At 38.7% G+C, this 26,188-nt stretch overlaps 1 protein-coding gene and 1 long non-coding RNA gene across 13 annotated transcripts in view; one reads left to right on the top strand and one right to left on the bottom strand.

The window, feature by feature from the left end:
• Positions 1 to 26,188, bottom strand: part of ANXA11 (annexin A11) — a 67,689-nt gene that overhangs the window by 19,081 nt on the left and 22,420 nt on the right. For 2 of the 12 annotated variants that reach the window (XM_086899668.1, XM_086899664.1), the window contains 3 exons: positions 8,883 to 8,933; positions 5,490 to 5,622; positions 5,241 to 5,309 (listed from right to left, as the gene is read on the bottom strand). The gene's annotated coding sequence lies outside the window, so the exon portion shown is untranslated. Of the gene's footprint in view, positions 1 to 70; positions 541 to 5,240; positions 5,310 to 5,489; positions 5,623 to 8,882; positions 8,966 to 13,735; positions 13,790 to 19,793; positions 19,952 to 20,029; positions 20,167 to 21,705; positions 21,828 to 22,267; positions 22,366 to 22,716; positions 22,755 to 26,188 lie in introns of those variants that run through there. The other 10 variants (XM_086899663.1, XM_086899667.1, XM_086899666.1 and 7 more) reach the window with 10 other exon arrangements.
• Positions 530 to 25,899, top strand: LOC111931030 (uncharacterized). Its single transcript, XR_002865405.2, has 4 exons — positions 530 to 3,322; positions 8,119 to 8,230; positions 23,694 to 23,842; positions 25,846 to 25,899. It is a non-coding gene; the product is annotated as an uncharacterized LOC111931030 (long non-coding RNA).

The following is a 26,188-nucleotide window of genomic DNA, read 5'->3' as shown; positions in this document are numbered from 1 at the left end:
CGCGGGCCCGGCCCTGCCGCACCGGCTGGCCCTGGCCCCATGCCCCGTCCCGCCGTGGGGTCGCGCCTACCGCGGGTCCTGTGAGCCGCTGCTCCCGCCGCCCGTCCCAGGTGCTCGCTGGCGCTGCAGGGCGGTGCCGGGGAGCGGCAGGAGGAGGAGCCGCTGCGGACACGGCTCATTCCGCCCGCCCCGCCGCGGCCTCGGTGTGAGGGAGGACCGGGGCCGGGCGGTGCGAAACCTGCCGGGAGCGGCGGGCCCGGCCTCGGGGACAGCCGGCACCGGTGTGTGCCGGCCGGGGATGGAAACCGCACAACAGGTTTGACCAAGAGGCAGCTTCAGCGAGAGGCCCATTTTACAAAAAAACAAGACACACGGCAAAAAAGGTAACTCCACCCATCAGGTAGGCAGCCTGGGCATTCCGCAAGAGCACAGCGTCACCTGAGGGAGCGGGTGACATGGACACGGCAAAAACAAATCCGGGCAGCTACGGTTCAAGTCAAGATTCAGGACAACATCGGATTTAAACCCAAAACCACCTCTGACTGTTCTCACCAGGGAATCTCAGAAAATATTCTTTCCAGACAAGGTGGTACAGAAACCCCCATTTCGTATATAGCTTACTTTTCCTTAAGTAAAACTCCCAAAAAAATCAAGAGGAAGGAAGTAAGTTTGTGTCGACCTTTTCTAGTACAAGCAGTAATAGCTAAAGGCTTCAATAAACATCTTTTTTTCCTACATGCATTCCTTAAAGATGAGTGAAATTGCTCACATGGAAGCATTTAGAGAGACAAACCAAGATAATAAAAATGAAAAATAAAAAGGGCTAGCATTTTCCAATTAAATTTCTTTTGCCAAGACACTAATCAAAATAGCAAAGACAGCATTACCTAACTGAATCACAGCATTATACAACTTGGGTGGGGAATGAACTTTGCAGCTGGGAATTTTGTGAACAGGATCCAGAACCTCCTTTCCAACACTTGCTTCTCTAATATGTATGCTTTGTAACAGGCAATTTCATTAAGGATTAAACTAATTTGGATAGGTGTGTTCACGCTTCTTAAAGCATCCTGTTCAACTACCAACAGCTTTCAGTGACAGGCCTGGGATTTTTCTCCTCCATACAATTTTCACATATTACAGTGGCCAATCATTGAAATGCAACAACTGTGATTGAACTAAAGAGAAGAAATTGCCATTTTTTTCCCTCTCCCTCATCAAAATTTTTATTGGCACGGCAGAGGCCAAGGCTACACTCATGAGAAACAGCTACATTTAAAATAGTCTAGAGCAGGTGAATAGGAATATTTGAATATAAGAACAGCTGTGGTTGCTTAACCCCAGCCAGCAGCCAGGCCCCACACAGCCTCCCTTACTCCCTGGTCAGCAAGATCAGGGAGGGAATGAGAAAGGTAAAAGCCAAAAAACTTGTGAGTTGAGATAAAGACAGTCTAATAGGAAAAGCAAAAGCCATGCATGCAGGCAAAGAAATATAAGGAATTAATTCTCCATTTCCTATGGGCAGGCAGGTGTTCAGTCATCTCCAGAAGGACAAAGTTCCATCACATATAACAGTCACTTGGAAAGATAAATGCCATTGCTCCAAATGCCCCCCCTTGCTTTCATATACTGAGCACAATGTCATATGGTCTGGAATAACCCTTGGGGTCAGCTGTGTCCCTGCCCAATTTATAGTGCACCCCCAGTCTCCTCACTGGTGGGGTGAGAAGCAGAAAGGCCTTGGCTCTGTGCAAGCCCTGCTCAGCAATAACAAAAATATCTCCATTATTATCACCACTGTCTTCAGCACAAATCTATAACCAGCCACTGTGAAGAAGATAAATTACACCTCAGTCAAAACCTATAGCGGTTTAGCACAGATTATAAATTTATACCCAGATTATCTTAAGCTTCACTGATACAGACATTTCTCATTAATAGGCAAAGCTAAACACAGGTTCTGATGCAAAGTGTAGCCTGATGTTCACTATGCAGTAAGATGGAGAAATGAGGATGTGTCCAGAGTAGCTCAGGTGGAAAGAAGGCCAGTGATCTTTGTCCTCTGAGTCTGCTGGTATTGCTTCTCTTGGGAGTTAAACTCCTCTCACCTGTATCAGCCGAAAGGGGCCTCATTAGGTCTGACACGAGAGTCCTATTAACCAGAGTAACTTCGACTGAAACAGGTTTGGGGCCATTCAGAGGAGCTGCTACTCCCATCAGATGAGGACACAGCAACTTCTACAATGCACTATTTCTTCTTCCAGCAGAATTTGAGAAAAAACCCTCATATTTCTATAACTTCAGTACTGTTATTTTTTCATGTAGGAAAGCCCTTTGAGTATCAATGCCTAGGCTGGAAGGGGTGGATGAGGAAGCTTGTACTGCTACAACCAACTCAATATTCATTCCAGACCAGCTTGTGCTCACTTTGAAGTCAATTGCAATCTTCCATGGGTTTAACCAAGGTCTAGATTTGGCTTACTTCTATGAATTCCTCTATTTATCCAGGCTCAGTGACTGGAAGTCTCACACCTTTGATGCTGCATTCATAAACAGAAATCTGGGCTAGCTATGGCAGCATATGGAATATTCTTCTGACAAAGAAATCATTGTATGGAAACCTCAGTACCTGCCATTTTCAGACAGTCAGGGACTGAGATATTTGCTTAACGTATTTTATTTCTGGAAATTTTTCCACAGGAATGATAACCTCTGAGCCCATGCTTTTGGGGACCTCTGGCTGGAGTAAAACTCTTTCCTTGCAAAATCTGCTATGGGCAGCACATGCACTTGTCAGCATTCACTTAAAGAGCCAGGAAGCCTACCAGCAAGTTTTAATATCTTTTTATTTCCCAGCCTCCTCTTGGTTTCTAGCATTTAAGCCAGGACAGAACCCCAAAGCACCATGTGCTGTGCAACTGAACAGAGATTCACTTTTACCCATATAAAAAACTGTCATGTTGTGTTGGCATTTCAAACCAAATTCATATGGGCAGCGATGCCACAGTTAGAAATGAGGCCTGGAATTCTTGGTGTTGGGATGGGTGAGAGTTCACCTATCATCTCAAGCATAGTCGTACTGCTTTCTGACATTGTGCCTATACTGACCCAGTACCAACTGAAACAGAGAAGCCTTTGTGGGAGAGCCCACAAAAATCACAGCAGCATTTCCTGCAAGCACTGCATTTTCCTAGTGACCCTTCCAAGCTTACGAGCTCCAGACTTGTAGTTTTCCAAGTGGATTTGTGCCATTATAACACACAGGCCAGAACTGAGTGGTGGAAACTAGTACAACAAAACATCCATATTCCTGATTTCACAGGTACTGTCTTCATTTTTCCACGTTCATTTTGCAGCATTTAGTTCCTATCACTAAAATAATATATTGTTGAAAACTCTAAAAGAAAAATCTTGAGTGTTTACACAGTAAAAGCAAGCACAAATCACTAAAGAAAACATAAAATAAAACCTAGAAGTATTATAACACAGTTTTTCAGACAGTCTAAGAACCTCGAGTACCAGTCAGTGTGATCTGGGAATTCTACCCAAATGGTCCAGGTTACTCCAGAGGTTTCCTGCAAGAACTTGATTAGGTTCAGACCTCTGAGGATACACATGATTATGTATGCCTACATTCATTTTGAGCCCTAAGAAACTGATACACATAATTTGTCAACTCAATCTCATATGAGAAAGGCTGTTCTCTCACAGTCATGCTGGGTTGTAGCTCATTTTTTTTACAGTCTTATTAGTTGATGGAGATTTTAGAAAGATATTAGCCTGAATCCCTTCACTCTGCTATAGTCACAAAAGACATTTATCTTCCCTCCTTGCTTCTTTACTGCTCCTGAGCATTCTGTAGGTTTTATACTTACTTTTCTTGAACATAGCTTCTAACCCTATCAGCTTGCAGCTCTTTTATGCACCTGTTTTCCTTCTTTATAACTGGGCCTTCAGTTAAACCAGATCCTTCCAAGACAATATCACGTATTTGGATTTGCCGCCCCTGCTTGATCCTCCACAGGTTCTTTGTATATGCCAGTGTATTAGACTTGAAGATAAGCATTTGATGGTAACGGCATTATCCTCAATCTGTGTTACACTCCTGAGAAAATTTTACTGCTTAAAATCCATTGCTCAGAGGCAGGCTTAACTGAAATGACTTCTGCACTCCAGCTTCATTTCCCCAGTGCATTTGTGTTGCAATAGGAGACTGCAGTGTTTAATGTCTGCACTGCTACTAGTCTGGAATAAAGGTAATACAGCCTATGGCTCAACTTGCTGTTTGCTGAGGAATGCAACACTACAGCCATTTAATAATTGGGCCAGAACTTGTGATGGACTGTACAAACTATGTTATCAAAGGCTATCTGCCTTAGACCTGGGTAGGTCTCTAGCACAAAAAAAATTTGGTGAAATAATTTTCTTGCATATCTCTTGCATTTTCCCCCAAACCATCATGCTGTGAGCTTTGATCTGTGAGAGGCTGTCAATCTGAGCATCTTCCATTGTTACTGAAGGCATCCAAACTAAGAGTGAATTGGTTCAACATGCATTTGTATGTAAACCAGCACCCTTCACAAGCAGTAGAATATAGCCTTGAAATAAACATTTTCATCAAGGAGTAACAGATGGAAGTACTTTAGTTTCCATTTTGTATTAACAGAAACTTCTCATTAAACCCTTGGAGCGTTAAAATTGGATAGCTCTGTGTTTTCCTGCTTGGTGGGCATAGCCTGGCTGACTTTGGTGGGCTGACACTTTGCCACATACACTCTTAGAAGTCACTAGTTCCCCTCTTTACAGATCAGATTTTCTACCATTTGTTTAGATTTTCTGCTTTGCATTGTATCTTGTGTAAAACTGAATTCTGAACTCAAATCAAGATTTAATTCTATGTAACAGAGTTAGCCAACAGGAAAAGGAACTCACAGAACCAGACTGAGCTGGTCCTGGCATGCACACACTTCACCTACACCTGCAGAGTTTAAGCTCCCAGTATGGGGAAATAGATAAATATCTGCTAGTATTTTTAAGTACTGCTGAATGCAATTCAGTTGGTCGACTGGGAACCCCATCTGAATGCATTCCAGATGAGCCATTTATCCCTATGTGTCAGCTGTGGCAATTTGTAATACCATTCTGAACTGATTGCTTCATTATTGTAAATGACGTTCCAGCCCCACAAAGTTTCCAGGTGGAGCTTAATATGACGTAAACACAAATACCTTCCTACCTACCTATTTTTTTTCTCCTCCAGGAAGTAGAGAGCAAAGCAACTCATTCAGCAATATCCAAGAGTTTTCAAGCTATTAAGAGAAGTCATTATTGTAAGGTTAACAAAAAAGTTTTATTAAAGAGTGATTTAACAATGATGATTAAACAGTTACTAAACAATGACAACGAGGCGGTCAAACGCTACTTCTTACCACACTTCTAAGCTCGCTTGTGTAGAATATGCTTTGGATTTAACATAAAATGTCACTTACCTTGCTGTAGATGCCAGGCAAGGGATCTCTTGACTTTGAGGAATGGCCTTGGGAGTTACCCCTGCTCAAGGGGAGATCGCCATTGTGCAGCCACTGTCATGCAGGAGAGCTCAGGCTCTGGGGCTGCAGATATCTGTAGTACAAAGTGATTGGCTTGTAGTCAAACTCCTCTCTGGTGGCAGCCATTGAAGTTTTAGATATGTCTGGTCTCAGTTCAGGCTGGTCCTGTAAACTCTCAGCAAGACCCAAATTCTTTAGGTGAAGAGATACAGCTTTAGCCATTTCTCAAGGTTTGCACAGCAGGGCTGGCTTCAGCAAAGCCTATTTGTTGGTGATGCCAATAAATGGTGTACCACTGACTCAGAGCAGGTGTGCCCTTTACACCATAAATTTTGGGAAATAAATACCTCAATTTTTATGTTCCCTCACTTCTGATATAACTGTTCATACTTCTGTCTCACAACAATGCTTCTGTTGTACTCTTAATAGAAAAAGGTGGGATTTGGAGTCACTCTCCAAGCTCCATTTAGCCTTGATTCTAACTTTGACACCTTTTAGCTCCTCCCATCAGGTCATGAACCCACAGCTTTACTGTCCTATTCACTAGAACTGAACCCTCTCCTGTATCTTCTGTTCTGCTCTCCTCAGTTTTAAATCCTATGTCAGAATATACCATATTGAACTACTTTCTTTTCCTTCATCTACTGTATGCTCTTCTTTGATATTTGTGTGGTAATTCTGTGAAGAAAGGAGTGCCTAAAGCTTATAGGGGTATTAAATATGTCAAAACAGTCATGGAGCTGAAAATACAACTACTCAGTAAACATCAAGATCTAGGTCATTTTAGCTCACTATAGGCCTACTATGTGATTTTAGCTCACTATAGGCCTACTATGTGATTTTAGCCTGTTCATTCTTCAAATTCCCTTTCCTAACACCGGAAATAAACACCATTAATCAACCCTCAGCATGATAATAAAAACCAAGAGGACTACATAAAGATAAATATTCTACACGTAAAACACTTTTTTGTAACTATTAGTCAGAATTGAAAGGCTTAATAAAAAATTCTCAAGACTACAAAAAACACAATTCAAGCTGTAGTTAAAAGTGTAGCTTTCCAAAGGTTCAGATCATTACTGCCTGGGGGTCATCTGTGCACAGCAAGCTCTGAGGGGCTTCTTCACCTCACTAATGATATGGGTCAGCACCTCCTCAAACCACGCCTCCAGCTGCAGTAGCATTCTGCTGCAGCAAAACAGTTCTTTGGGACATAACTCTTGGAACATAATATAAACCAAGTCTCATATAGAGTAGTAGCATAATCTTCCCATGACTCAGCCCTGACTCACCAGGAGCCTTTTCCACATTTAAGGAGAACCATGTCATTCAAGCCATCTTTAGCACAGATGACCTTTTGAGCAAGATTGCTCAAAATATTTTTCAACTATTAAGAAAAACGAGCACTGAAAGATTGCCTTTCATAGGTGTCCCAGCCCAGCCTTGCTTGCAGGTAAGCACCCTAACCACAGACTAGGGATCAGATCCTGAGAGAGCTGAACAACGTGGTATTTAACTGAAACTGAACAGAGTCAGATTTGTGTTATTGACAGCAACGAGGCAGCATTTGTCTAAAAGGAAGAAGGTAAATTCAGATCTGAGTAAGCATTTTTCCAACAAGTATTGCTCATCTAGCTGATACTTTGAATCAGAACATATCTCTGTGCCTTGCAGCTGCAGGGAGCGAGAGTCTCCTGGTGGTGTGGGAGTGCTCAGCGGTGCAGCTTGGGGTGGCCTGGTGGCACAGGTCCCCTGCACCCAGCACCCCAACAGCCTCCATTCCCTGCAGCTCTGCAAAACACGGGCTCCACTGCAATGCTCATCCCCCTGGCCAAGGAATTCTCTTTTCTACTCTCTCCAGCTCAGTCAGTCCTAGCTGATTACAGCTGGCCTCAAATGCTTTTTGGTTTGCTTTTGATTTTCTTGTTTTGTACCCCTTATCCTCATTTTGAACCCTGCAAACTGCCTTTGATGGAAGTTTTAAGGAAGGGAGCTTCATTGCATCCTGAACTAGATTTTCCTTTTCATATTTAGAAGCAATAAAAAAAAAAAAGAAAATAAATTGTTGTTTTCTACAAAGCAGCTGCCATCAGCACAGCCTATTATCTGAGCTGGCTCAAAGCACAGAGGAATGACAGCTCAGTGCTGACATTTTAAGATTCAGAACTTCAGTCTATTTGAATGCATTCCATGATGAGTCAAAGCCCTCTCCTAGAAATATGGAAAGGCATTTTTTCTTTTCTTAAAATAGTTGTGCTATTTCACCTCAGAAATACTTAACACCCACAAATATGAGCCACTGATATTCCTGCTTCCTTCAATTTTAATTTGCTTATACAACAGAGAACGCAAAAATGTGTTAAGAGAAGATTTAACAATGATGCTCAGATGTACATAGACCAGAATTATGCAAGTGCCTGAGTTTACAGTTCAGCTGCAGATTGTGGCTAGTTAGTTTTGTTTATTTGTTTATTCAAGCACAACATCATTAATCAAATTGCTGAGATTTCACAAAATTAAAGTATCCCAGGAAGATACATGGACACAATAATTCTTACTTATCTCACAGGTACCCACAGATTTGCCAACAGAGGGAGTCCTCTTACTGTCTACCAAAGATCTGTGGAAGCGACGGTGTCCCTGCTGAGCAGCTACCATCGCTAAGAGCAAGGATGGAAAAGGTTTGCAAAACAGAGGCACCTCAGGGTATTTAGCAAATCAAAACATGGAGTAATATCAGACATCCAATCCCTAGAAGTACACTGGAGGATTCAAGCAGCCGTTTATGTTATTGCAGCAATTATATCTATGGGCAGGGCTATGAAATATCTGTGAGAGTTATTACTCTTAAATAAATTGAGAAGAATTATGCCAGATAAACATACAGTTCCCCTATGTCTGCCAATCAATGTTTAACTGTAAAAATCCTTTGAGTTCTTTCCTGTTGTTGTAGTCATAGCTGGTCAAACAGCAAGTATTCAGGCTGTGGTTTGGAGGAAACAAGTTCTAAAAATAAATTATTAATTAATTAAATTAAATTTCAAACAAACAAACAAAACAAAAAGACCCCATTTCTTCTATATTGTAATTCTATATTGTGATTTCTTCTATAATAAATTTTATATTGTGAATTTTATTCTACATTGTGATTTCCTTAAAGGAATTTAAATGTAATTTTAATCCCAACAGAATGAATTTATATACAGTAAGACCCTCAGAACTTGCTTTTTCATCACAGAATAAACCAAACTTTCTTGTGAACTATGAAAATGTTTATTTAGTATTTTATAGCTACTGTTTGGACCATTATGGTTTCTGCTGCTTAACCCTTACCTGATGTAGCCACTTCCCTTATGACTTGATGAAAGGATTTCAGCAACTGATCTGATAATGACATGAATCATATTCCAGATTAGCTTGGACACAGAATTTTAGTGCATTTAAGAGGAAAAAGAAAAAAAAAAAAAGCAGAAATAACATTTTACTTATTACCTCAAAGTAAACATTTTACAATTACAATGTATTATGAGGGCTAATAATTTTGTAAAATATTAAGTAACCAAACCAAGAACTGAGCAGCATTCAGGTATGGTGATTTACTAGCAGTAGCATAAAGACAAAAATATTAGGTTACAGTCACATCTGTGTGACAGTAGCTCCTTCCTTCTCACAGAAATTGCCATTTTTATGGTAGTCAAGACTGAAGTGCTTATGAAGCAACACCTAAGCCTCTGGTTTTTTTTCAGCTTGATATATCCCAGTGAGTCTTTTAGAAAAATAAAAATACAAAACCAGTATTACCTGCATCTGTTCCATCTCCTTTCTGTCCTTTTACTGGGACCCAGATTTATACTGAGATTCCAGCAGCAGTCCTAACCTCAACCAATTATCTTCTAAAATGAATTCAGGGTAGGCAAACCAGTGCCAAGAAAACTCAGAATGGCAACAAAATTGAGCCTAATTATTGATGGGAATAAAATTGAGATTTTTTTCCCTTCATTTTCAAATGAGTAAAGTTCTTTGTTTTTTACTTCTTGGTAAGACTGCAAACAGATCAGCTTTGCAAGTTTTGGACGTCTGGCCATTTTAGATAAACATTCCAGCCCTTTTAGTGTTTACAGACTAAACTGTAGAGCTAAATGTTTATGTTGCACTGCATAACTTCAGCTTTGTATTTAACAGAAAGACTGCTAAAGTAATATTGTTTCAATCAGTAGGTGAAGACACATGCTACTGAAATAACCAAATTTTTAAAGACAGATATTAATACTAGTCTGTCCATAAATATTTAATATATCTCTCTGTAGTAGGCTTTATAGTTGGAATATATAGAACTCCCACAGTTTACAGGGTCTCTAATTGTTTTTATTCCCAGACCCTTTGAAAACAGTTATTATTGCCTTTAGCTTCTATGAAAACTAGAATATAGCCTTTTGGGTTTCAAATAGTATGTTCCTCCCCTAATTCTAATTTAATATGAAATAAATCCTTGGCCATGTATTTCAAGGAACATGGCCTCAGATATTGCTTGGAACAGGGTTTGGATCCTATAATTGTACCTGTGCAGGGCAAGAGTTTACCCTGACACATGCAAAACTACATAGAGCAGAGAACTAGTTTGGTCCAGAAAAGAGAATTTCTGGACCAAAATATCTGTTCTCAATCAAATCTCTTCTCAGTTCTAAATAACTATCTAGCTGTTGCCTGCTAAGATTAATTTGAATCATGTCTCTTTCTCCTTGGTATTTACATTTTTCTTACTCTTTGGGGATAACAACAGTATCTAAGAGTGTATAAATCTGAAAGTATGTCATTCATTCCAAAATACCACTTTGCTTGTAAAATGAAAACAAGCTGGGGTACAATATTGCTTTTAAGAAGAAGAAAAACAACATGAAGAGAGTTGCACAGTGGCATCAGCTTGCAGACTGTGTTATTCATTGTTCAGCTGCTCATGTAGAGACTTTCCACGTTAAAGCAACACAATGCAGATGAGGATATTTCTTAACTTCTGTGGTTAACTTGGATGTTTCCATTTCACTGTGAGTTTCGGCTGGATGTGTTTTCCACAAGGTCAGAAGAGTTTGCCCTGGATGGGCTCCTCTGGGGATCATACCATTACACGTTTCCTGTTTTGCACATGACAACACAGTAAGCTTTTTCAAAGACACAAGCTGTGTGTGTAAGCCTTCTGAGCAGAGTTACTACTGTACTACTGCAAGAGTAAGACAGTACAAAGGAAAGAACTCTTGACTGAAACCATTCCCATCTTTCTACTGAGTCCTTCAGAACCTGAATTCAAGCCCACTGCTCAAAGAGGTTGAATTCAAAGAGCAACAACCTCAGGGTTTAACCTGGGTTTTCAAATCCCTGAGTGTAAGGTAATCAAATACAGCACTTATGTTTTGTCTTTTGTCCATTGCTTAGGCAAGTCAGTTTTCACTGTGTCAGAGTAGTTACATTAGCACTTGACAAGTCTGGCAAGGTGAAGTTACCTGAGACTCAGAGCAGGTACATCTTCTAATGAACCCAGAGGTAATCAGGCAGCAGTTCCTGAACCAGTTGATAAAAACTGGCATCACTATTCCTTTTTTTCAAACTGATTGACCTATGCTTAAAACAGCGCCTTCCCCAAATAATTTTCTGAAAGTTCAAAGTTATTTAGAGGTTGAACCATGTCAAGTGATTTACAGTAACTATGATGTATTGAAGATACATTTAGTGTTTTCAAAGGAACTAACATCTGCAAGTGTTTTCCATTAGTATGTTGTATTGTCAAAGGACCTTTTAAAGAGATGGCAACAGTAAAAGCCTGGAAATTAAAAAGGGAAGTGTAAAGGAAATGAGTATCAAGAAATACAGTTTTGGGGTTTTCTTAATCAATTCAAGTGGAGATGAAATATAGATATCCATTTGAAAGTCCTGATCATATCTATGAAACTGAGGAGACTTCTGTAATTTTAAGATGGTTTACATCAGCTAAGTATCAATGAAATTATACCTGAAGACTTGACATAGATCTCACTGTTTCCAAGACTGCTGGAAACACTGTTCAAACCAGAACATTGCATCCCTCATGCACATTTCTATCACTGTCTGGCCACAGAGCATCTTTGGAGCATCTCAAAGATGAGAAAGAAATTGTCTGAAATGGTCAGGTTTGTCCTGACATGTTCTTGAAATAAAGCTATTCTCCATACAGGAAAAAAAAATATAAAAAAGGAGGACTTTTTGACTAACTGATAGAATGCGATGGTCCTCAAAATTTAGACTGTTATTCATAGTTCATAAAACCTTCCTGAGAAAATGCTTGCAGTATGTGGGACAGAACAGCAGGAGGGGATCAAGGCAGCCTTCATTCTTGGGAGCTTCAGCCAGCAGGGAATCCCAGGCATACCAGGACTGGAATGGAGGCTGCTGTGTCCTACTTCCCCTTCAGGTTATTTCTACATTATTATCATCCAAAAGGAAGCTCAAAAAGGCCTTGAAGGAGCCTGGCTTGCCTCCTCCTGCAATCAGGAATGGAAAGCATTGACAAAGATGAGTATATTGGTGTCTAAATATTGGGGAAAACAATTCAAAGGAAGAATTTAAGAAATCATAGAAACATCATCATTCCTTTCTGGTTTTTCCAAGGATCCTGGCAACATAGTATTTCCTCAGTAGCATGTTTCAGCTACAAAGATGGACCATCTCACTTCACACACAGTGAAAAACAGGTAGAGAGAACAATCTGATGCCTGCTTGAATCCCTCAGAGAGATCTGTGGGGGCAGATTCATAAACAGTGTACAGGGGCTGCTTGCCTGAAATTCAGTACAGGACTGGAGCTAAATTCTCTGTTCTGTCAGCTGTTGGTAGCGTGCAAGACTCCAGCTAGTGAGCCCAGATCAAGCCTCAACAGGCACATGCTCACCTCTTAAAATATAACAGTCTGGCAATAGATTGTAAAAAAGGCCAAGATACACATCTATAAAACCTAATTACCATTGCAGCCCATGTCATACATAACCTGCCACTGCACACAATGCATAGAAAAGGAAGGGTTTTATCCAGGACTCTGACAGCTCAGCATGGTGACTTTCCACCCCTGCAGTACCCTGAAAATGTATACAAAATGAGAGATTTCTGTCTATTTTCCTATCATGAAATATTTTTGAAGGAGGAATATTATAGATGCTAGAAATGGGGAGCACATACCATTGATGCATCTAGTTGTATTCCATACCTAAACAAATCTGATCTCAGCTGAGCTTTTTGCATGCTCCAGCCAAACTACTCTGTATGTGAAAATAATATTCCACTGCCTCCATCTTTGTAGTCTCATAGTGTTCACTATCAACAGAATAGAGGAATTTCCTTTTGCTGACTACAGCCTGATAGTCTCTGTTATGCTACTTTTTAATTACTCACTTCACTCTCCAATCTTTCACCAAGAATTTGCTGGCATTTACCTTGAATTCTCTGTAGGGGGACTTCAGTTCTTTGAGGGTTTGGAAAGAAATTACATTCTCTATTCATGGCTCTACTAATGTACTATATGAAGTGCTAGCTCTGCACATACAGTCTGAACGTAGTCTGTCTATATTTTCCATATGTAATAACTGACTATCAATTCAATGGCCAGTTTTGATCACTACCTTCTGCACCTACAACCCCAAGCTTGCATCATGTGTATTTCCTTGCCAGAACATTGGATAAACCTGTGTATGCTATGGCTTCATTTCCACCTCCCATATTTTTTAGTTTCTAATTATCCTTCCATAAAATAACGATACCATGTAAGATGTGTGATCTATGGCAAAGCAATTTTGTTTATTTCTTATTCAGGGATTGCATTTCCAGTTATTTCTCAGCCCGTTCTAACATTTACAGTTTCTCTAAATCTGGCATTATATAAATATTTTACTAATATGCTGCTCCTATTTTCTTTTACAATAGGCTCATGATACACTTTCAATGAATTTATTTAAATCAGTAGCTCATCTATGTAAATAAAAGTAAAAAAACAGAATAAGTATTTGTTCAGTGTTATCTCCCACTATGCCTTGCATTTGTAATCTATTGATTCTAACCCTGAGTTCAACTCTAAATTTATAATACTCTAGGCTTTTAAAATTTGTTTGAAGCTCATCAATTAAAATTCTAGAGTCCTAATAGTGGAAACTTAAGAAACAGTTTACTTACCATCTGTGTCAAATTAGATTCTCCTTTCTACATTTATGGCCTGAAATAGAAGAACTGAGCAAGTTCATTTTTAAAATCCTTTTTCTAGTATTTGAGGAAAGGTGGAAGGAAGGTTTTAGTAGTACAGCCACTTTACCAGATACAATTATTAATAAGAATTACTTACCTTCTTATATATGTATATGAAATGATTTATTTTTAAAATAATCTAGTATTCATATTAGCTATTAGATTGACATAAGCAAATCACATAAAACCTAAGCTGAATTACATGTGTAAGAGAACTTCTTCGGAATATTCCACAAAACAGTGCCTGATGTGTTGAAGAAAGTTTACATTCAAAATCCACTTGGATTTCTAGTCGGGAAAGGCCCACTGAAGTAGGGTTACTCTCCCCTCAAGATAACCATTTAACAGGCTCTTGCTTGGAAACTGAGTATGCAGAGGGATAGGAATAGAGTGGCAGAGAATGTCTGCTTAGAACAAGAGAAAATAGCAGCTGCTACTATGACTGCAATGCACTTGTGCTTTCAGGACAGCTTGGAAATTGCAAGGGACTAGAAAGCACTGCTAACTTAAGAAAAATAAAAATAAAACCTCTAATTCGGTGCCTAATTTTGTGTGTTTAAGTTCTGCTGAATGATCAGCTGAACATAATGAAACAAGGACAGGCTAAAGAGAAGCACAGAAGATTTAGATGGGATTTTGAGCAAGGTTCTAACTCTACTCCCAAAGGCAAGTGAGCTCTTACTAATCCTGTCCTTAATAAATTATCATTTAAATTGACACATCTACTGATCCTATTACTGCTTAAGTACAAAAGCTACTTTATATATGTAATAATTCCACAAGCACTGAGATTTCCATTCAACAGGTCATCTAATGCCTGCAGTTCAAGACTAGGGCACAGCACTTCTGCCAGGAAAAAAAAAAAAATTCATTCCCCAGTGTAATTGCACTAAACTGATAATTAACTGCTTAATGTGGTGTATAATGAAAGGTTGAGGGTAAGGTGAAGGAGATGACTTTCACCTCTGCTACAGTTTGATAGCAGGAAGATTCCTTTAGAACCTACAGATTTATGTAGGTTGTTGGTTGAAAAGGAAACATTGTGTGGATTTCTATGAGGCTTCTGTGAGAGGCAACAAAAGTTGTCCTTTCTGAGAAATGTACCCAGAATGAGAATATCTCCTGTTGGACAGCTTGGACAAAGAGCTGGGGCTGCCAAAAGCTGTGGAAAGCTGCCAAAGGACAAGGAAGAAAATAAAGCAACAGAGAAGTGCTAGCATTTTATCAACAAAATCTTTAGGGTAGGGAAAGGCAAACTTACAACAGTCACCGTAAGTGAACACCCTGGATCAGGAAAGAGCAGAAATTCCAGTTGGGGAACACAGTAAAAGATTTTGCACAGGAAATGGGGAGATCACATTACCATCAAAATGTTGATTTTCAGAGAGGGCCCAGATATACAATAAAACAGTTATAGTCCTATAACTCCTTTTAATACTGTGAATAGTAAATAATATACCACCTAACCTGCAAGAACCCTTATGGATCACCATCTGTAAATGGCAGGAAATAGTCACACACTTCGCTCACTGAAGTGGGATGCAGGCACAGCAGCAGTCTACAGACATTTTCAGGTAACATTTTGCTAACATTCACCAACATCTGAGCTTTGTTCAATCATTTCCTGGGTTAGAAAAAAAATTGTATCATTTGTTGCATAAAAATGATAACACTAAGCAATTAAAACTCCTATGGAGGACTACAATCTTGCAGCCACTCAATTGTTATGATTATGACTTCAAAAAGTTCTCAAAGTTTTTTCCTCCATGTCCAAGATAAGTAGAAAAGCCTCAGAAAACCTCCACCAGCATATTTCCAGAAAATACAATCAGTGACATAGTGCTGGTGAAGCAAGAGACTATTGAAGTTCTGTCCTCAAATAAACTGATTTTTCTTCATCCAGCAAACATTCTCACAACGCTTTTACACAAGTTTGGGAAGGAATTTTAAAGGAATATCTTCGGGGTTTTTTCTGTTCTCATGTAGTCAGTCCTGACTTTAACAAGAAGTTACACCTGACTGTGGAAACTGAGCTGCTGCATTACTGCCACAGAGAGATTAGATATTACTAAAATTAAGATCGTGGAGCCACATGTCATGCTTTGCAGCATAGTTACTTCTCTCATTACAATCTTTAGCAGATACTTCTTCAATAGTATGCAATTCAGTGTAGCTACAGAGAGTATGTGCCTATGCATTTGTATATGCATTCTATGTTCCAAACAAATGTGGCTGTTACCATATCTATCTGCTATTTGAGTTATTATTTTAGCATTAGCTGCACATGACTAATGGTATCCTGCTTTATTGTTTGGAACATGCATATAAAATAATAAGCAAAAGTGGCACTGATTTATTCACATGATTAGTGAAAGCAGTCCTGTGTAAGGATCTCTTGATTACCACAGGCTGTATAAGTTTCAATAAAAAGCATTCAGTAGCTGGCACTGAACTCTACGTGGCAGTAATGTACCAGCTCAGTCAGTACAGCCAAGGCTTAAAATAGGTAGGGGATTACATGACACAGGTGTAAATTAGGAAGATATTAGGACTTGACCCTGTGAAGCATGAGAAAAAGAAACAACCTGTGAAACAACTTTGAAGAATTCATGATTTACCACAATTTTAGGAAGGCATGTCCCTCCCTCTCCTGCACAACTAAGAAAAATAACCTTTCTTTCTGAGAACATATTCATGCTTGCTACAGTCATAAAAATCTACTCATATTTTTGTGGTCATCCTGTCTGGCTTTGTAGAATCTTTTGGAAGAGAGCTCTACAATTTTCCACCCTAAGATATCTGATAGCTACACTAAAAATAGCCCCATGGCAATTCCTCTGTTGAAGATACACCTACTGGTATGTGTCGTGCTGATCATAGCTTAGAATCCTCTTGGACACTCAAACTACTGCTGATGCCCCAGGGGCTGTAACAGAATGAGTCTCAGTGTGCTTTAAACAATCATTAATAACTTATGCCCATAATAAACCACATGAGAGTGTATCTATTTTTTGCACATCAAGTATATCAAACTTAGTGTTCTCTGACCATGTGAGGGGAGGAGGGGGATGCAAATCACTGAGTGAGGAGTGGGTATGAAGAACATCTTAGCATTGTTTGCACAGCTGTGGTGTCATTACATTTTCCAGTGTTCCTGTCCCAAGCAGTCAAACACTTCACAAATATCAATTTATTTCTCATAATTCATTAAGAGCCAAGAGTTATAAGAGCTAGGCAAAGTCCTGTATCTGTGGATATCCCCTCATCTTAGAGAAATGTGAGCTAGTGTCTCACTAGGGTTTTTGCTGAAAACCACCTCACCAAGGCTGTTAGGATGTACAGCAGTAACTCAGGTACCTCAGGAGAGACCTCCAGAGCTTCCCTAAGGCAGTGAGCTGCAGTGAATGCTGCTGCAGCATGAATGCTTCCTGACAAGTTCTGCTTTGTAGCTTTTTCATATACATCAAATAATTGCCTTCTGTGTGTAAGTGGTATCAAATGCTATAACAAAATAATTAAAAGCCTTGAAAAAGTGCAGCTTTAAAACTTAAGTTCTCCTTTAAGGAAGCTCTGTAGTATCTAGGTGTTATTCTGACTAAAACATCTCTTCTATCAAATTGTGGAGAGAATAGGCCTACATTTCTGCACTGCTCTGTAAGCCAGAACTTTCTAGTTTATTGCTTGAAAAGACATTCCTGCTTTTTTCAACTATTAAAATGGAATTTCTGGAGCCAATAAACTGAACTAAAAAAAAAAAAATAGAATGAAAAAATCAGTCTCTGTTATTCTATATTCAAACATTCAAATTAGTCACTAGATATCTGTGATCTTGCTTTTCTTTTTTGTTTTTTTAGCAGCACAATTATTGCATAGATGAACTTTCCAAATGGAAACCTACAGAACAACAGTCAGGTTTGGAAAAGTCTAGGCCATTTTCTTCTTTCAAACAAAAGTTTGTAAAAATATCTTATTGAAGAAACAGGGAAACTAAGGCCACCTCAAAACATGAGCAAGCTACTAATGATACTGCTCATGAGCTAAATTGCCATGAAAAGTAATATGCTCAAAGGCAAAGAGAGACATGGAGTAGGTAGGGTGAGGGGGAAGCATCTTGAAAAGTGAGAACATGTTTGATAGGATCTTCCCCTAAGGGGTAGAATATCACTCCTCTACCCTGGGAGCCCTTCGTTGCTCCTTTCCAACTGCTGGCTGCAAGTCCTGTTACCCATGTCTGTACAGTTTTGGGCAATTTATATTCTAAGAGTTGCCTCGATTCAGCTTTTATAAACATGACAATGTTACAAACCCAACGACTGTTATAAATGTAACAGTGTCAAAAGTTAACAACTGCCTGTACTGCAGGACATCATTCACCTGCCTGGAGCTCCATGCACTTCTTGCAGTGTGGAATTCAACACAGGTTATTATTACCTGGCCTTAAACTGGTAACATGGAGAAGGTCTGTCCTCAGCTTTGGGAGTATAGATACAGGACAGAGAAGGAAGTAATTTCATTACAGGATTCTGATTCTACAGACTTAAAGTCCTATTTTGAGGGGTTTTTTTTGAGAAGGTAAAAGATAAAAATCCCTTAATTACCTTTAGAAAAACCACACATTTCTGCAAGCCCAAAAAGGTACACAAAATATGATATCCAAAAGCAAGTAATGCAGTTGCAATTCATATTAAAAGGAGTTTGGAACTAGCATGATCCTTCCATGTGCTCCAGGCAATCCAGTTTTTTGGATATACAAACAAAAGCAGATGTGTTGATTTTTAGTGGGAAAGTGATTTATCTCTATATATGGTATCACTACTAGAATACTGTGTACAGATGACATACACATTTTAATAAGACCAGATGTAGTTTGGAGAACAGGATAGCAGAAAGGAAACACTTCAAAAATTAAAAAAAAATCTAGAATTAATTTTTTACTTGGTAATAAAGGGCCTCAAACAATTTATTATAGTAAAATGAAAAGGCAATATAATTAAGGAACAAAAGAACCCCCAAAGAAATAAAGCACCATGTAATTAAGAAAACCAAAACCTATTGGCCTGGAGTGTGGCACAGTGTCAATACAAAGAAAACCTAAATTCCACTCAAAAATCTGATAACTAGCAGCTGAGGACAATTTTAATTTGGAGAGTGGTTAAGTAGTGGAGCTGGTGCCCTTTCTGTTGCAGGGGTGTTTTTCAGATTAAGAAGATGATCAAGAAGATATTTTTAGCCAAAGATACTAGAAAGATTATACAATTCTTGGCAAAATTTCCTATCTTGCTTACTAGGGTTGTTCAGAACAAACATTTCCATGGTCTTTTCCAGCTTTAAATTCTGTGAGGAGTTAGACATTCAAAACATTTTGATGTGCAGGCTCCTATTCATTTTTTTACACAAACTCCTGCTATCGGCTAAGGTATCTTGTAACATCAACTGTATTTTTAACAAGGTTGCTACTTCACAGCAATAGAAGAGAAGAAATGTGAGCACAGACTACAAATCTGTTAAACCCAGTGCTAAAATGCAAGCTCAAGCAAAGGCAGCCATGTTCCAGCTGTGTCTGGAGGGCTAGTCAACTAGGGATTTTTCTTCCTATTCCATTCCAAGAAAAATTGAGTACATTGAATGGGAATAAATCACACATCGATAAAATACACCAGAAAATGCTCATGAGGAAACTCACTACTGAAACCTCAATCAGCAGATCTGCTGTGCCTGCACAAAGCTATGTATTACTGCAGACAGAGCAAAATAAAGGAAATAATTAAGAGTTTGTATTTGAGATTGGAACTAGGCAGAGTTCCATCATGAAACCTCTTTAAAGGTTTAAAAGCTCTACTTTAAGAAATCCATATATTGCTAATGGCCACCTCCCAAACAACCTACATTTGACTACCAAAACTCATGCAAAATTTCTGTTTTCGGGCTACAATATATAGCATTCCCCTTTTCTTTTGCTCACTGTATTTTTCTACATACTACTTCTGACCTCAATTCTTCTATTTTTTGGCTGGGATATTGTTTTTCTTTTGCTTTGGCTTTTTTTTCCAAGGAGAACTTTTGACTTTTTTGTGCTCTTCACCACAGATTTTGTTTTTCAAACACCATGAAATTACTCAGCAACATCTGTCAAGCCAAGGAATTAACCTGAAAATAGTTAAAACAGCATATAATTTTTGCCTCCTATTCCTCAACAATACAATCAATATAACAATATATACTTACTAGTCTGCTTTTCCTACGGTAATGGACACAGGGGATGGAGCTACACAGATGTGACCACTCTGTCCAGGCAGGCCTTGTGCTGAGCTTGGCAAAAGAGAACAGAGGAAAAAATGTCCCTAGAAAAATGTCCACAAAATCTAAGAATAACAAAAAAAAAAAGGGATAAAGGAAGTGAGCAGAAAGTAGTGAAAGGGTTTTTCTAATGCTATAGAGTAGTTCAGCAGCGGAACAAGTAATAGAAATACAGTTCTTCCCAAGCCCCTCTGTTGCCCAAACCACAAGATGTGCTGCTGCATACCAGTGATTATTCTATGAGATCAAGAATTGACTGTGTATCGATTCACTATTTAGAAGCTGAAAACAGACAAACAGTTCAGAAGTGTAGTAAGAAATCAATGGATCACTGTTAATTTCCTTCCCAGTATCCATTGTTTGCTATGAGATGCTTCCACGCAGCATTTATGGGAGCTCTCTAACCAACAATGCAGCCCTTCTTATTCCAAGCAGTAACATACTTTTTAAAGTTTCATTTCCAAGAAGATACTTCAGCAACTAAAAGGTTTAAAACTTCTTAGTTTGTCAAGCTCTTTAAGGGTGCTGGGGGAAAGAAAAGGTTGGTAGATTCAGCGGTGAAAATAAATTCCCCAAAAGAAGAGGAGATGTTTTGGCAATGAATAATAAGTGGAAAAATGGTGAAAACATCAGTTGTGAAAACTCAGACTTCTAAAAGTGTTCCTACAAGGTCTCAAATTTATTTACAGACAGTAATGCATCTATAGTTACAACAATCTTCTGAAACAGGTCAAGATAGCCTTTTCCCTGCACATTAGTTATCCAAGGCACAAAGAAGATAACAGTAACATTCCCAAAGTCTGACTTGCTGCAAAACTAATAAAGCCAGGTCACATATTTTCTGGTCTTGATATGAAACTCATTCAGAACAGCAGACTTTACTAACACAAAATTCTTTAAACACCCTGCAAAGGAGCAAAGGGTTTATGCTGGTTTTTTTATTGCAGCCATTTAGAAACACTGGGAATCATTTATCAAAGGCCCAATGTAGTAGTACTGGCAGCAAAATTCAGTTCTCTACATATAACTATTGATTTTTACTCATCCTGGTTTTGCTTATGAACGTAAGTAGCTTGTACTTCCTAGAGCAAAGTAAAAAGTAAGAGAAATTTCGTCTTTCTTAGGTAAAGAACACATCAGCAAGTCATAATAGGTAATTACAAAAGGTTACTCTGCATCAAGAAATATTTTACAGTGTGCTTAATAGGTGTACCGATAACATGCAGTCAAACTAATTAAATGTAGAAATTTGTTGACTATCATCTTCTGTAGCTAAGGTTAAAAGCAGGTATTTTAAGGAAAGTGGCCAGAACTCCAAAAGACAAGTGCTCATGCATTCATCTGGCTCAGTCATACTGTAGGCTGTACAGATGCTGTGTGACTAACACTGCCAGAATTACATGATATGTAATATGGCAAAGTGTGATCCTACAGAGTAAGACTAAGGTTTGTGGTTTACTGATTGGAAAGATCTGCTGTGTCGCTGTCTATATAAGCTGCATTGTGGCCAACCCTTGGCCAAAGGATAAATATATATGGTTTCCTATTCTGCCAAGACATAGCCTCCATTGACATGTCCACTTGAAAAGCTAAAGTAAACTAACCCACTTCATCTCAACAGCTATGCAATTTAGCAACATCTCAAATCTATGGCCAAAATTTCAGGCTTTTGTGTAGCACCGAGAAGCTTTAACTGGTGATTATTTTCAAGACAGTAGAGCAAGACCTGCACAGAAAAAAAAAAGTTAGTTCATGCACAGTCATGTGAATAATGAATTCCCTTATGTATCTGTAGAGATCCCCAGGTTAACTGTTAATGCAAGGGGTTTTGAGCAAATTCTGCAAGACAATCTAGCTTAAGCTAAATCTCAAAAATATTAGAGGTATCAGATATTGGACAGGATAGTCAAAGAAGAAAAATACTATTTTAGTAATTTGCCCTTGGCAAGATACTGTTTTTCTCTTAAAAATTAGAAACTTTTTTTCTGGTCATATTTGTACATCATTTCCCCACAGAATATGATGTAATCAGAAGCAATTGAAAAGATGAAAAAGAACCACAGCCCTTTACAGTTTCATCACATAATCTTTCAGGTGAAAGCTGAAAAGGAATAGCTGTGTTATCTGCTAACAGATCATCAAAAGCCTTCCAGGAAATGAACTTACTATCCATGTAGAACAAGCAACAGAATCACTGGGTCTTGATTAACCAGAGGTTAAAATAAACAACTGGGAATCACCATTCCAATAGCCACTTTTAAAGCCTGAAAACAAATAAATTGATAATTACAATAACTGCTGATGGAAAAAGTCTGAGTGATAATTGCTTCATTCTTAAGCCAGGTACAGCCTTAGGAGGCAGCAAATTCAGGTATTTCAAAATATACTTCTTCAAAGCAGAAGGATTTGTAGGATTTTCAAGTAAGCAAACAGTTTAAAAACCCCCAGAACTATGCTAACAATACTAGTCAAAATTTAGTGGCAGCTTAAAATTTTTAATATGTAGATTTTTTCACAAAGTGTCATGAGGTAAACGCTGGCATCCTATATGTTTCATTTGTTAAATTTAGAATAACCAAAATCAGTTTTTAACAAGTGGCAATTGAAATATTTACCCCACACCAAGCACTCTTCTCTTCATATTCCTTCTGTGCTGGGGAAAAAAAGAAGAAAATAAATAAAAGATAGAGGTAGGAAATCTACTTGGGGAAAGTTTGTCAGAGCTACAGCTTCAGTCAACTCAAAGTCTTATAGAGTACAATACTTGAGAAGTTCTAGCTAACCATAATCTATAATAAATAATTCCTTTTTAGTAATCATAAAAATTTTACTGGGAAACTAAGGAAAAATTGTTGAAGACAGCATAGTCCACCATTGAGATAAAAAGCAATAGCTGCTCAGTCAAAGCAATGTGGTTTCTTTAATGAAGATCTGTTCCCTCCTTCAACAATTTGACTACACTAATAAGCTAACAGAATAGCCAATAATACGATTTTATGTGCTTTTTCACAAGGCATTATGAAGAGCTGTCTTAGAAATATTAACAAGGAAAATAAATAGACTTAAGCACACATGGATGTAGCCAGAGACATCCATTCTCTTGGTGCTAGGAAAGAAATTGTATAAATTTATTCTGAAACAGAGGAAGAAAAAATAATACTGGAATAACCCAATCTGTATTTATTAGTTCTATTATTGATACATTTCTTAGAGACTGGAAAGCAGAAGAGAGGAAATGAAGGTGCTCTGGATAAATAGGCAAAGGAACTATTCTTTAAAGAGAAGTAGAAGAATAAGGGGGATCAAGAGAAAAAGTACATTCTGTGTTGCCTTATATTGAAATACACTATCAATACTTAATTTTTTTTTTATGCAGAAAGGCAGAGCCTAGTACTATTTAATAAATTATTTTAAAATATGATTTTTCAAGAAAAATGCTAGTGGGCATCAAGTGTAAAGTCAAAACCAAGTAACTTTGCTTTATATGCTAGTAAGAACTGTTAAGTCATGAACATTTATACAGGTAAATTTGAGAAAGTAAGTCTTTGAGAAAGTATTTATAACATTCAAAACTATGCACTGTGGATTGCAGAGTAGATGCCGGCCTTGTCCCAGGACATGGAAGCATTCCACCTAGAGCCAGATCCAAAGCCTTCCTCTTGTTAGAAGAGGGTGGTTTATTAGTTCTGGGAATCTGTGACAACCAGCCAGTGGAAAAAGAGGGAGCTGGAGATATTCCAGGTAAGGTATAGCAAAAATGGTTTTTTAACTGCAGGCTAGGGGTTTTTGTTGGGTTTTGGTTTGTATTAATTCTAACAATGTCCTCCAAAAACACCAATATCCAAGTTTAGCCTGTACCTATATTGCTGTATGAGCAGAAGCTGAGCAGTAACAGAAGAACTTTAAGTGAAAAAAATGTTTCAAGTGCAAAGCTCATAATAAATTCTTAGCTTACTCTTGAAACTTCAGGGCCTGGGCAGGCACTTAAAAGCCACAAACACACAGGTGGCCAAACAAACCCTGGCTGCTGCAGGGATCCAAAGCCACTGCTGAATGTTTGGGGTTTCGTTGCCTTCTCTTGGCGATCTGTTTAGCTTGAAGGGATATCAGCATTAGCTGACATTGTGCAGTGAAGTGTCTGCAGCAGACATAACTGATCATGGGAAGAACAAGAAAAATCTTATTTTTGTTCCCCACAAGTATTTCACAGGCAGTGGGTGGCTTTCCCAGCCCAAAGGCCAAGGTGCCAAAAGGCAGATAGGCGCTTTAAATTCACTGATTCTCAGTGCAGTTGTTTGCCTTAACAGTGGTGCAACTTTACAACACTGTCTGACTGCTGTGAAAAGAAAGGAATAAGTTAAATGAAAGCTTTTAGACTTCCCCAGTAGCTTCTGTCACTCAAAACACAGCCACTCTTAATCCCAGTTCCAATAAACAGTGGAAACCATTCTCCTGAAATTCATGCGGCAAGGCAGCCGAAAGTGAAGGGCTCAGATGACCTCCTTGCTCTCAGGTCCTGGGGGATGCCAGCAGCTTTAGTGGTCAAGTCAGCTCATTAGAAAAGGCAGAAAACTAGTTCAAAGGTAAACAGAATGATGAAATAAAAGAGATATATTCTTAATGCATCCAGATTTTAGTCAGCCCTTTAGAGAGGACTAGAATTCAACGGTACAAAAATTCTGGAAGCAGACTAGCAGTCTAGGAATTTTTTAACTGAAATTTTTTTACATTTCAGAGGTAAAGGCAGGATAAGACTTTGCATCCCAAGTGTAGCCCATTTTTCAAGGAGGGAGATGTATTTCAGGAATATCCACTGTTAAAGCACACTTATTAAGTCCCTGCTATGTGGGTTAGTGATTGGAGTTAGAAATTAGATGTCAGAGCTTTGGCTGCCTCTTTCTGCTGATGTTCACATTTATACACATTCAAATCAGTTCCTTGGTCCAAGTTTATACCTACAGAGTTTGTTTTAATAACACCTAGCAAATGGATAAACTAACCCTTATTTAATATTGATAAAAGACTTAGCAATTTAAGAGTATCATTAAGTTGAGGGTAACTGAAGAAAAACATTATTTTAGAGCATGAAAGGGGCATTTTCTTTCTCCCTTGATGGCTGAAACTTGTCTCACACCACTGATAAAATCCTAAGTTAATGGGTGTTTAGTGTCCTGTGACAAATAATACATACTTTTGATTCCATTCCAAGCAAATAAGTAATCATCAGTACTGCGTTGGACCACTAAGCCACACAGAAAGGATAAATAGCCTCCATAATGAAAGAAACATAAAAATAGTACAAATACAGACAAACTATTCCAGGTATCACAGCACAAAAACATTTTGTGATTCCTGAAATGCCAGTATGGCGAGCTTTCATGTAATATTTTGTACTCTTCAAAAACACAGAGGGGGTCATTAACTATTTTGAAACCCTTGCTAACAAAAATGCTTGGTTGAGAGCTGTCTTTCATGCCTCCACAGAAGAGACAGCATAAAAATCTGTATAGATGGGTGAGGAAATCAACAACAAAAACCCAAACAAAACCCCCAGAAACAAACAAACAAACCCCCCTCAAAGAGAGAGCCAAAACAAAGAAACCCAGCAACAACAACAAAAACCCACACAAGGGGGAGAGCTACTATAATACATCCTAAATGGATGGGAAGAGGAAAGGCAGGAATTTGCATTTAGCCCCAGGACCAGCACAGAGTAACAGAAATATACTTCATCTTCTCTTAAGGGCAAGGAGGAAAGCCAGAAGAACAGTGGAGCTGATGCTCTGGTCTCAGGTAGGCTCACCTAGAGAACATTATGCCAGTGTTTTAGTCCAGGCCAGGATCAGTTCCTGTCATAAATATTGTTGGGGCTGTTCTCACTTGCTTTTATTCACATTTCAGAGCACCCATAGCATGTGCTAAACAAATCTGTGCTCTGACTGCTGGTCTAGATGGCAAGACCATCATCTTGCCTTAAGGAGAAAAAACCCACAAAAATGTGTAGGATGGGGATGCCAGATCCATTGATCCTTTTAAAAAAAACTAAATTACTAACACAGATATAACCCTATTTGCTATCTGCCCCTT

The sequence above is a fragment of the Cyanistes caeruleus genome, chromosome 8, assembly GCF_971803275.1.
Source record: "Cyanistes caeruleus chromosome 8, bCyaCae1.hap1.1, whole genome shotgun sequence".
Classification (NCBI taxonomy): Eukaryota; Metazoa; Chordata; class Aves; order Passeriformes; family Paridae; genus Cyanistes; species Cyanistes caeruleus.
Note: the sequence above shows the minus strand (reverse complement) of the source record. Positions and strands in the feature narration are given on the sequence as shown.